Source organism: Bidens hawaiensis, unplaced genomic scaffold, assembly GCF_021521415.1.
Source record: "Bidens hawaiensis isolate Kalapana, Puna unplaced genomic scaffold, B.hawaiensis_p1.1 tig00004477_1, whole genome shotgun sequence".
In the NCBI taxonomy this organism is placed as follows: Eukaryota; Viridiplantae; Streptophyta; class Magnoliopsida; order Asterales; family Asteraceae; genus Bidens; species Bidens hawaiensis.
This window is the reverse complement of record NW_027491270.1, coordinates 924,200-937,486: the sequence shown is the minus strand read 5'-3', so window position 1 is coordinate 937,486 and position 13,287 is coordinate 924,200.

Below are 13,287 nucleotides of genomic sequence, written 5' to 3'. Positions count from 1 at the left end.
GGTTTAATTTAAGTTGAGGTGGTCTGATCTGGTAAAAACTGAAAATAAATGGGTCTTAACTGTGTAAAGCACTAAGTTATATAAAAAAATGTTGGATCTTACTTGTTATGGTAAAAATCAAGGCATGGGTTTAAGTGGACAACAATATCGGTAATCGCGATTTTTGCGTTTTTCTGAACATTAAAATAATCCATATGTTTTTTGATGCAGCATACTAATAGAGAATGAAGGTTATCACGTTGATTCTTGGAATACCCGTGAAGATCATTCCCCAAATCCCCCAAATTCGACCCAAAAGTAAAGATTTAGAAAAGATAAAGTTTTTTATTCAATAATTGGTTAATGATCCAACACTCATAACATATTATAGAGAATCTAAAATAGGTTTGGGCCAAAACAAACAGCAAAAGGCCCAACAACAGCCCAAAAGAAAACCCAAAAAGTAGACAAAAAAGAGAAAAGTGGCTTGTAGCCCAAGTTAAGCCCACTTTCGTTTTTTGATTTTTGTTTTTTTTTGAAAATTAAAATAATATATATGTTTTGAAGACTATGTTTTCCGGTTTTGATTCCATTGCATTAAATTTTTTCAGGGACGAAAAAAGAGTAAGTGTGGGGATATTTGATATAATGATAATATATATTTCCCTTATATATTTTATATAATATTTTATTAGTTTTTTTCGTTTTTAGTTAAGATTTGTATACTACTAACATTTTTGTATTTTGTAGGTTTCGAAAGATGATCGTAGTTGAAAAGGGCGAAAAACGAGTTAAAATAAACCTAAACAAGAATTCGGAACGCATCGGGAAATGAACTGGAATGAGAACCGGTCAGACCGGGCCTACTCCCCCCTATGAAGCATGCCGCGCCACATGGTCAGAAACTCAATACCTGGTCGTGGGGCGTAGCCAGCATCAGATTCCAGAAAGTTTTCGTATTTGGTTAGTTTTGGGCCCAGTTCACTATAAATACGCCCTTAACCTTAACTTAAAAACTACCCTTCAGCCACCAGACGAACTTGAAGTTTCTTGGAGCTATTATTGGAGTTATTTGGCGGTTTTGAATGCAAGGAATCACCCGGTAAGAGCTTTACGTTCAAGATCGAAGACTACCAGTTTTATCGCCTTTAATCTTTCGTTTCTATTGTTTTCACTATGATTTCCTTTATTATTATTTTGTTTGATTTTCCAATGCTAGGCTAAACGTTTTAGACTTCCTAGGCTATCGATGAACCTTTTTAATGCTTCATTTTCTTTGGATTATGCTTTTCGTTATGGTTTTATGAATCAATAAATTGTTTGATTTCATTTGATTGATACATATGTGTGCTTGGTTTTGTTTGGTGAATTTTATTATTCCACATTATCCTTGGTGATTGTCTGTCATATAATAAGATTTTTCAGGTCATCTACTATGTGTTTTTGACTAGTTTGTGGTTGATTTGCAATAAGATCATGGGAATAATATTATTAGTTAAATAAATAAAAGTGTGATGCTAACCTAGAAAGCTGTAATGTGATAGGTTATTGCTAGATCTTTGTTGATTAAGATTGCTAGATTTAGTTCTTCGTAAGGAGTCCGTCTATGTTTGATTAATTAATATTGTCTAGCGAGTCAATTAAGTTTATTAAATTACCTTTGATTTATACGTTGTAAGGTAGGATTTCATTATAAAGGTACTATTTCATTATTAATTAAATAACCGTAAGAAAATTTAATATTTAAACTGGTGTGTCTTAAAACTTATTAGAAATCCATAGGTGTCTTCTTGAGAAGGGGCAGGGTCCTGTTCGGGTTTTCTTTTAAGTGTCTATTTTACGATCTTAGTTCCATAACTAGCATTTTCTAATTAACTGATAACTGCAACATAGGGGTCAAGCCTAGGTGATTTTTAATCATCATCTGAATCAGTCAAAGTAATATGTCTTGTGTTTTATTACTTGTCTTTTATTAATTAGTTATTTTATTAGTTTAATATTATTTAATTCAAAACCCCCTTTAAACAAATACAAATATAAATAGTCGTGTCAGTTTGTTGAGTCTAATTAGATAACGTAATTTAAAGAGTCATGTGGATTCGATATACGGACTTACTTAGCTATACTAGAGTTGATCGGTTCACTTGCCGGTTAGTTGTTTTATTTAAGTTAAGAGTGTAGAATTATTACTTAGTGTCTAGATTAGCATAATTTTAGTTAACAATTATTTGACTACTTTTAGCATTTAAATTTTGCACTCAAGCCTAACCACGGTCGTATGTTGTGAAAACTAACCACATAAACCACTTTTCAAAAGGCTCAAGGACAAGCTGATTCAACTAAATTTTACCAGTTAGGATTTTTGCTTTTATTGGGAAAAACCTTTTTAACCGTATCTATAATACGTATAAACGAAACATTTAAAAGCTCTCTGGTTGCCCCCTACATTCTTTCAAGCCACCAGATTGCATTATTTGTAAATGGAGGCTTCTCATGCATTCGACCCGAATTTACGGGTATGGGTCTTACCAAACCAAGATAGTCCTTAAACGAGTTTTAACATCTTATTAAATTATAATTTAATCTCACCAAATATTTGATATTAAAATCCTATAAAATAGGGATATACTAAAAGTTAATATCTTATTTAAAAAAAATATTAGGGAAAATTCCCAAAATAAGCGTTTATGAAAACGTTTTTCAGGTTTTAGGTGTCATTTGTAAGAAATTCCCAAAATAGGTATTATAAGCGTGTCTTGACGAGTAGTTTATGATTACATACGAGTAGTTTGTAGAACCAGTTAAAACTTTCCACGTGCCCTTAAATTAACCGTAACTAGCAGATTCACTAATTATTTACTCGTCACGACTAAATAAATTCCATGCCTCGTAATCAAAGTCCACGAGTAATTCATACGTCCTTTAGTCGTGGAGACTAGTTTACCTGGTTTACATTCCCTACACGAGCAGTTTATTAGTAGTTAACTCATCGCGACTAAAAAACTTATAAATTACTCGTGGGCGTTGATTACGAGGCATAAAACTTATTTAGTCGTGACGAGTAAATGATTATTAAATCTGCTTGTTATGGTAAGTTTAAAGACACGTGTCAAGTTTTAATCGGTTATACAAACTACTCGTCATGACTAGATTATAATACATATTTTGAGAATTTCTTGCAAATGACACATAAAACCTGAAAAACGTTTTCATAAACCCTTATTTTGGGAATTTTCCCAAAATATTATCTGTAATTAAAAAACAATTTTATAGTAAAAAAAAATAATCGGGTCATGGGCCTCACCAAACCTATATAGCTTTTAAAACGGGATATAACATCTCATTTATTTGTAAAATCCTTTTTTATCATCAAATCCTAAATATATTATTAACTTCGTTACAATAAATAAAATTAAAATTCAAAAAATATATATAAATATTATAAACGAATAATGTAAAACAACCTACATAACACGGGGGATAAAAGCTAGTTTATATTGTATATGTGATACAGTTAAATATAGGGAAAATTCCCAAAATAAGCGTTTATAAAAAAGTTTTTCAGGTTTTAGGTATCATTTGCAAGAAATTCCCAAAATAGGTTTTATAAACTAGTCGTGACGAGTAGTTTGTATAACCAATTAAAACTTGACACGTGTATTTAAACTAACCGTAACGAGCAGATTTACTAATCATTTACTCGACATGCCTAAATAAGTTTTATGTCTCGTAATCAACGCCCACGAGTAAATAATAAGTCCTTTAGTCGTAACGATTAGATTTTAAAACTTTTCAATACACGAGTAGTTTGTCAAACTAATCACGATGAGGTGTCTGTTTACCGAATACATCAATAATTGTAATTATATTATGTTTACCTAGTTGATCATCAATAATTGAACAGGTCGCGTGATTTTCATTATTGTACCGATACAAGATGACAGTAAGCACTCAAAACTTAGACGTGCACAAATCGGGTATTTTTAAAACCAGAAACCGGTTCGGAACCGGTTTTTTCACACCGGGTACAAAATGGGACCGGTTCCAGTCAGGAACCGGTCGGTTCCGAACCCGACCCGATGGCCTAAAATGGGAACTCTGTGGAACCTGTTAGTTTAGGAACCAGAACCGGGTTTTACGTAAAAACCGGTTCCACCGTTTTTTTTTTTTAAATTTAAATAATATAGCCGTTAGAAACCGCTTCCAACGGCTATATATGGTGGGTTTTAACAAGATTATCAAAGTGATAAAATCCCTATTTTACCAAAAACGCAGCGGATATAAAAGTTTTAAATCTAGTTAATATGATATTTATAAAACCAATTTTAAACATGCAAAACCCAAACCCGGATCCAAATACGAATTACACACTATCAAATACATGCATGTCACTATAAGTCCATGCATGTTACTACTACCTTTCAATATGACAAAACCGGGTGAAAGAGATGATGATTGAAAGGTAAGAACTTGAATATGGAAGCTCCTCAAGCTAGCATACCCCAAGCTTCAACAACACACCACTTCTAGCTAGGATTTGCACTTGAAATTTTCTTCTTCTTTTCTTATGTTGGATGAAAATACCCAAGAGAGGAAGAGAGAAAAGTTTACTTGGAAATTATATGTGTTATAAAAGAATGAAAGAGAAAGACTTGGTTTTATTTAAAGGCATCTTTCTCTCCACCAATAATAACCATTGCATGTCTCCACTCACCTTGCATGTCTCCACTCAAACATATAATAATATTACATTTGAAAGAGTTATTATCGTTTTCTTTTATAAAACTTTTAAACATATATATATATATATATATATATATATATATATATATATATATCCATACATATATACTTTTATAAGTTTATAACTTATAACTTATAAAACCTATTATATGTTAAGAGACATGCTTGGTTATTATTATTCACATATTGTTATTTAACCAACTTAAATAACACTATGTAATGTTCTTTCATAAAACATAAATCATCCATATGATTTGTTTATTACACAAGTACATTTTATTTAGAAACCCCTTTCCAAATAACTCAAGTGTTAATATTCATTTGTTATGATCACATCATATATGAACGAATATTATCGGTGTTTGTCTAGCTTGTTATTGGGTATGACCCGACTTGGATCATAACGTACTAGCCACATCAATTTAATATGTCTCTTGGGCAGACCGAGTCCAACAATCTCCCACTTGCACAAGATACATAGAAGATTGATGCAAGTAGCATATACCGCCTAACTACGGTTTACTACCCCTAATACGTATGACGAAGTGCCATTCAATAACATCATCCCTTTCAAGTCCCATACTTGAAAATTATTTAGGTGAAACTATCATTTATCCTTTTGCCACAAATGTCATGTTAAATCCATAGACACAGAGTGATCATTCTCTGTTGATTTAACTTGTCAGGCCTTAGACATTTAACTCTCAACTAATAAGAGGGACAAATCCCATATTGGCTACATACGTCTCTCACTATCACCTTGTACTATACTTGAGCTTAGCCTTATGTACTGACATATTTCAGAGCAGCGAAGAACTAAGTCAAAGCATAATAGTCGATGAATATCAAGACCCAATATGTATCTCAGGTCGGAGGATACTATGAAGTTCGCCTTTACTCAAATTTACTTATGATCACAAATCCCAAGGATTCCATGTTGTAAAATTGAGAGCGTGTCAGTCCAATATTTATCCCATAAATATCTATGAACCTTGGCAGGAACCCTTTGCTATATTCATACCTCATGAATATCTACCAATCCAAGTTCATAATAGTCTTACTTTCACATTTGTTCCCACAAATATGAACGGCTACGGACGTTTAGAATAATTCAAATTATTCACGGATTTAAACATACTAAAATGGAACATAACACAAGAACATGACCATAACCAAAACCATATGATTGAGTTAAAATAAAATTGTTCCAATATCCAAATACAAATTTTGATCAAATCCAATCACTAGAATATCGAAGTCCTAAGGCGCAAGTATGACTCTCATGCTTCGGCCTTTCAAGAAGTTTCGTGAGTGGGTCCATAATGTTTTGATCAGTGTGAACTTTGCGAATACATATCTTTCTCTTTTCAACTTCATCCCTTATGTAGTTGAATCTCCGCTCAATGTGCCTAGTCTTTTGGTGTGCGCGGGGTTCCTTGATTTGAGCAATCGCACCCTCGTTGTCACAAAAGATCTCTAGAGGGTCCTGAATGGTACGAACCACTCCTAGATCGGCAATGAACTTTCTAATCCATGCAGCTTCTTGAGCTGCCAGGGAGGCGGCGATGTATTCAGATTCAGTGGTGGATAAAGCTACCACGTCTTGTTTTGCACTCTTCCTTGAGACAGCACCACCATTGAGAACGAAAATGTATCCCGATTGTGATCGAGAATCATCTCGATCAGTTTGGAAACTAGCATCAGTGTAACCCTTTACAACGAGTTCCTCCTCACCAGAGCTATATATTAGAAACATATCCTTAGTCCTTCTAAGGTATTTCAATATGTTCTTAACAGCCATCTAATGGCTAGTTCCCGGATTTTGTTGGTATCGACTTGTCATGCTCAAGGCGCATGACACATCCGGTCTAGTGAAAATCATGGCATACATGATGGATCCTATAGAAGATGCATATGGGATACCACTCATTTTGTCTTGCTCATCCTTTGAGCTTGGACATTGAGAAGCACTCAACATCGTTCCTCTTTGAATAGATACCAAACCTTTCTTAGAGTTTTCCATCTTGAACCTTTTCAAGATCTTGTCAATGTATGCACTTTGATTCAAACCTATCAACCGCCTTGATCTATCCCTATAGATTCTTATTCCCAGAATATAGGCGGCTTCACCAAGATCCTTTATGGAAAAATAGCTTCCAAGCCAGGCTATCACACCTTCCATGGTTGGAATGTCATTTCCAAACAGTAATATGTCATCGACATATAATACCAGAAAGGTTATGATGCTCCCACTAGCTTTCTTATACACACAAGCTTCATCAGCGTTTTTGATGAATCCAAATTTCTTAAATTCATCATCAAAACGGTGATTCCAACTTTTGGATGCTTGTTTCAATCCATAGATTGATTTCTTCAACTTGCATACTTTGTTAGGATGTTGTGGATCGACAAAACCTTCAGGCTGAACCATATAAACATCTTCATTAAGATGCATATTTAGAAAAGCAGTTTTGACATCCATTTGTCATATCTTATAGTCATAATATGTGGCTATGGCAAACAATATCCCTATAGACTTTAGCATCGCCACGGGCGAGAAAGTTTCATCATAATCAACCCCTTGAGTTTGAGTGAAACCCTTTGCTACAAGTCTAGCTTTATAAGTATCCAAGTTTCCATGTATATCGGTTTTCTTCTTGAAAACCCACTTACTTCCAATCAGCTTGGAATTTAGAGGTGGAGCAACCAAGTCCCATACTTGATTGTCATGCATGGATTGCATCTCAACATTCATGGCTTCTAGCCATTTGTCACAATCAGATTGCGACATTGCATCTCGGTATGTGGTGGGTTCATCCGAATCAACCACGTAGCATCCATCCATGAAAAATCCATATCTCTCAGGTGGGGTGCTAACTCTACCAGATTTGCGAATGTTTTGTGTGTTTTGATCAACCATTTGATCATCCTCAACAACCTCTTATTGATTGCTAGTGTCAACCAAACGTGTATCGGCTTGTAGTTCTCGATCCACTTCGAGTTCTACAGTTCTATCAGTTCCTTCCATAAGGAACCTTCTTTCCAAGAACTTAGCCTTTCGAGCTATAAACACTTTATGCTCGCTTGGATTGTAGAAATAATATCCCATCGAATCCGTGGGATATCCTACAAATATACACTTAGTGGATCGACATTCAAGTTTATCAGGGGTGTAGATCTTAACATAAGCCTCACAACCCCATACCTTTAAATATGAAAATTTTGGAGCCTTTCCATGCCCTATTTCAAAAGGTGTCCTATCCACTTTCTTGGTTGGTGCCATATTTAAAATACGGGCAGCAGAGATCACAGCGAAAACCCAAAATGATAGAGGTAATGAGCTTCTAGCCATCATGGATCAAACCATGTCCAATAAAGTTCGATTCCTCCTTTCAGACACGCCATTATGTTGTGGTGTTCCAGATGGAGTAAGTTGTGAGATAATCCCACAACTCCTAAGATGTTCTAGAAACGCATCATTGAGGTATTCACCTCCTCTATCGGAACGTAGTACTTTGATTGTTTTGTTGAGTTGATTTTGTACTTCATTTTAGAAGACTTTGAACATTTCAAAGGCCTCATTTTTGTGTCTTAACAAGAACACATACCCATAGCGACTATAATCGTCGGTAAAGGTAATGAAGTATCTTTCACCATTTCTTGTCATTGTCCTAAAAGGTCCACATACATCCGAATGTATGATACCTAATAAGTCTTTCGCCCTTTCATTTGTTCCATTAAAGGGTTCTTTGGTCATCTTTCCCAATAAACAAGATTCACATTCATCAAATGAATCAACATTTGATTTCAAAAGACCATTCTTTCGAAGTGTATGAATACGATTCTTGTTTATGTGACCAAGACGACAATGCCAAAGAAAAGTATTACTCAAATCCATTTTGAGTCTTTTGGTGTTAGCTTGGTACAACGAGTTATCAATGTATGAGTCATTATGAATTAATTCATAAATGCCATAAAACGGCATCGCTTTAAAATAAAAGACATTATCCATGAAAACATAAATACCATTATCAACAAACTTAAAGTCATAACCAGATTGTCTTAATACAGAAACAGAGATAATATTCCTAGTCAAACTAGGGGAATATAAAATGTTTTTCAAAACAATTTCCAAACCATTTGGAAGCTTTAAAACATAATCTCCTCGGGCTTGGACGTCAACCTTTGCTCCATTGCCCATGAAGAGACTTATATCTCCTTTCTTCACCTCATTTCTTCTTTTGAACCCCTGCAATGAATTGCATATGTGAATTCCACATCCGGTATCCAATACCCATGTGTTAGAAGAAATAATATTAAGATCAATGTGAATCATGAAAGTTGTACCTGAGGTTTGCCCCGCATCCCTCTTTGCTTTCAACTCCTTGAGATAGGTCGGACAGTTTCTCATCCAATGACCTATCTCACAACAACCAAAGCACGGATCCTCAGCGCTAACCTTTAGCTTCTTTGGCTTTGGCTCCGCCTTTGCCTTTCCCTTGAACCCCTTCTTGACTTGCCCCTTACCAACGGCAACCTTTGCTTTTGGTTCCGGGTGATGCCTTTTCTTTGAGCCACCCTCATTGATCGCAAGAACGGGTAAAACATTTTTACCCATGCCGGCCTCGGCTGTCTTAAGCATTGCGTGAAGCTCACCAATGCTTTTGTCCCATCCATTCATGTTGTAGTTCATGAAGAATTTCTCAAACCTTTTAGTTAAGCCATTTAGGATTAAATCCGTGGCTAACTCTTTTGAGACGGGACAGTTAAGCCGTTCAAGCCGATCAATGTGGCTCTTCATCTTAAGTACATAAGATGAAACAGATTGGGTTTCTTCCATATGACATGCATGAAGCGCTCGAACCATTTCGAATCGCTCAACCCGAGCTTGAGTAAGGAACATTTCCTTAAGTTCGGTTATCATGTCATACGCCCCATGATTCTCGAAATCCTTTTGGATCTCGGGAATCATTGTTCCCAACATGAGGCAAGAAACTTGCACCGAATCCACGGTGTATTTTAACCAATCCGCATAGGCATCCAAGTTATTGACATCGGGTTCATCGGGAATAGGATCGTCTAAAATATAAGACTTCTTTTCTTGCTTGAGAACAATTCTCAAGTTTCGATACCAATCCATGAAGTTGTTAAAGTTTAGACGATCCTTATCCAGAATGGATCTTAGTGATAGATTATGCACATGTGGGATAATTGCGTTCGGTGCGTTGTTTGCGGCCATCTAAAAGAATTTTAACAAAGTTCAAATTAGTATTTTCGATATTAATAAAATTTTAATATTTAATACCCTTTAAATGTCTCCAAGACAATTATTGATTAAAATCTTGAACCCAACGTTTCATTCAAATAGTAGTTATGTGACCTTTATCCTACTATTCGAATTAACAAGGTAGTCAACGTTTGACAATTGCAACCCTTTGCAACTTCTAGTTTTATGGGATCGGTTAAACATCATATGTTTAGTTGGTATGTTAAATCCCATCAACACCTTTGAACGCCATGTTAAGGTGATCCTATAGTCATGGTTTCAAATCAAGTCGTCCTACTTATACACACGTGTGAGTTTACTCATACAAGTGGTTAGGTAATCCTAATGCCAAAAGTACTTGTAAAATCACCTTAAGATCACAAGTTTTCTTAAAAGTGCTTAGGTGATCCTAACTCACTTTCAAGTCTACAAGTGACTTAAGTGTCGTATAAAAGGATGGTGTTTAACTTGTTTTTAAAAAGGGATTTTTGTTTTCTAAATTCTAGATTGGAAAACTATTTATTGTACCTTTCATTTGCATGCATTCAAATGTATGGTACTTAGTTGAAAAACCCATTTTCAAAGTTCCAATTAATAAAACCCATTTTTATTTTGAAATCATTAGTTATTAATAAAACCAATTTTTATTACCTAACGATTTCTAAGGAACCAATTTTATGCTAGTTGATTTTAAGTTGTTAAGCAAACCATATTGCAAATAATAAGTAAATCAACCATGCAAGCTTAAAATATACACAACCACAAGTTCATAACCATAGCCTCCTAATATTGACCACACTGGTTGACCGAAGACAAGTGTGTCAAAAAGTCTCTCCTAAGGGACCCAAAAGAACATGCACTTGTGTTGGTGAACTCCCACTTGATTCCGCATCCATATGCTCCAAGTGTTTACTACCGGTGTTGTGGTCTTCATCATTTTATTTGGGCTTCCATCCATGCATCTTCTTTTACAAAATATATCCTAATACATTTTTCTAGTAAAAGAAATACATCTAATCTACTTATTATTACAAGCCATATGAATGAATAAATAGATTACAAACCCAAATAAATATTACAACCAAATCGAATGAACAAACAACCAACACAATCATTCAACCAAACACAAGGCCATGGCTAGGTTATGAACATCTATTACACATCCAAATATGCAATAATACAAGACCAAAATGGTTCCCCTTTTTGCCTCAAAACTTTCGGCCAAAGCTTAAGCAAACCGAAAGTTTCGGGTTTGTCCAAACAAACTAAACAATCATCCAAATGACTTGGTTTTTCAGGATTACCACATGCATGTAAAGTATAACCTTGAAAAACCATGGGGTAACCAAAACCCCAAAAAGTTTCGGCCAAATGGTGAAACCCACCATAAACCCGAAAAATTTTGGGTCTAATGAAGCATGCATTCGTATAAGCGGCTCTTGATGCCATTGGTGGGTTTTAACAAGATTATCAACGTGATAAAATCCCTATTTTACCAAAAACGCAGCGGATATAAAAGTTTTAAATCTAGTTAATATGATATGTATAAAACCAATTTTAAACATGCAAAACCTAAAACCCAGATCCAAATACGAATTACACACTATCAAATACGTGCATGTCACTATAAGTCCATGCATGTTACTACTACCTTTCAATATGACAAAACCGAGTGAAAGAGATGATGATTGAAAGGTAAGAACTTGAATATGGAAGCTCCTCAAGCTAGCATACCCCAAGCGTCAACAACACACCACTTCTAGCTAGGATTTGCACTTGAAATTTTCTTCTTCTTTTCTTATGTTGGATGAAAATACCCATAAGAGGAAGAGAGAAAAGTTTACTTGGAAATTATGTGTGTTATAAAAGAATGAAAGAAAAAGACTTGGTTTTATTTAAAGGCATCTTTCTCTCCACCAATAATAACCATTGCATGTCTCCACTCAAACATATAATAATATTACATTTGAAAGAGTTATTATCTTTTTCTTTTATAAAACTTTAAACATATATATATATATATATATATATATATATATCCATACATATATACTTTTATAAGTTTATAACTTATAACTTATAAAACCTATTATATGTTAAGAGACATGCTTGGTTATTATTATTCACATATTGTTATTTAACCAACTTAAATAACACTATGTAATGTTCTTTCATAAAACATAAATCATCCATATGATTTGTTTATTACACAAGTACATTTTATTTAGAAACCCCTTTCCAAATAACTCAAGTGTTAATATTCATTTGTTATGATCACATCATATATGAACGAATATTATCGGTGTTTGTCTAGCTTGTTATTGGGTATGACCCGACTTGGATCATAACGTACTAGCCACATCAATTTAATATGTCTCTTGGGTAGACCGAGTCCAACAATATAGCCGTTTTTGATCGTTGGAACCGGTTTTTTTACTATAAAAAGGTTACTAACATACTATAAATAGCATGGTGTTATGTGTACTTAGTTAAACCAATTTCAAAACTATAAAACACACTCTAAATCACAATTAAGCTTAAATCGACAAAAAATGGAAACTAACGACGACGTTATGGTGAGTGAAACAACACGATGCCCCGATGTTTGGGTTCATTACGATTTGTGTGTCATGACCGACTCACAAGAGATGGCTCAGTGCAAGTACTGCTCAAAGTTTCTGAAAGCGGGGTCGAACTCCACCTTACGCAAGCATACCAATAAGTATTGTCGTGAGAAAAAAAGTTTGGATGCCAAGAAAGCGGAAGCGGGAGAGTCGTCCAGCTCTACAACTCAAGCACCTACCGCCGCCGGTAACAACGCCTAATCGTTATAGAACGCCTGATTAAAACGACAGACATTGTTTTTTAGTTTAAGTTGTTATGTTTAGTATCGTCATGTTTTAATAATGTTTGTAATATTTGGTTTTTATATAAATAAAATGTTCGCCGTTATTAAAAAAGTAACAAAAAATTAATCATGACTAATAAGAAAAAAACCTTTACTAGTAATAAACAAAACAATGGTAGTTGTTAAACAAATCAAAACTAAATATTACTTGAACTTTGATCGTGTTACAAATGATTTTACTAAAACAAATAAAAATTACAAGTTTTCTTAGTCTTCACCCTCGTCTTCTTCACCACCCGAATTATCGAAAGAAAGCCCGTCCTCCGCCTCCTCATCATGAATAGGACGCTCTATTGGTATTTCGTCTTCAAAGTTTGCCTTATGTTGTAAACGATCCACCACATCCAAATGGTATTTTAGGCAATTGAAAACCTCTAGAGACTCGGGAGTT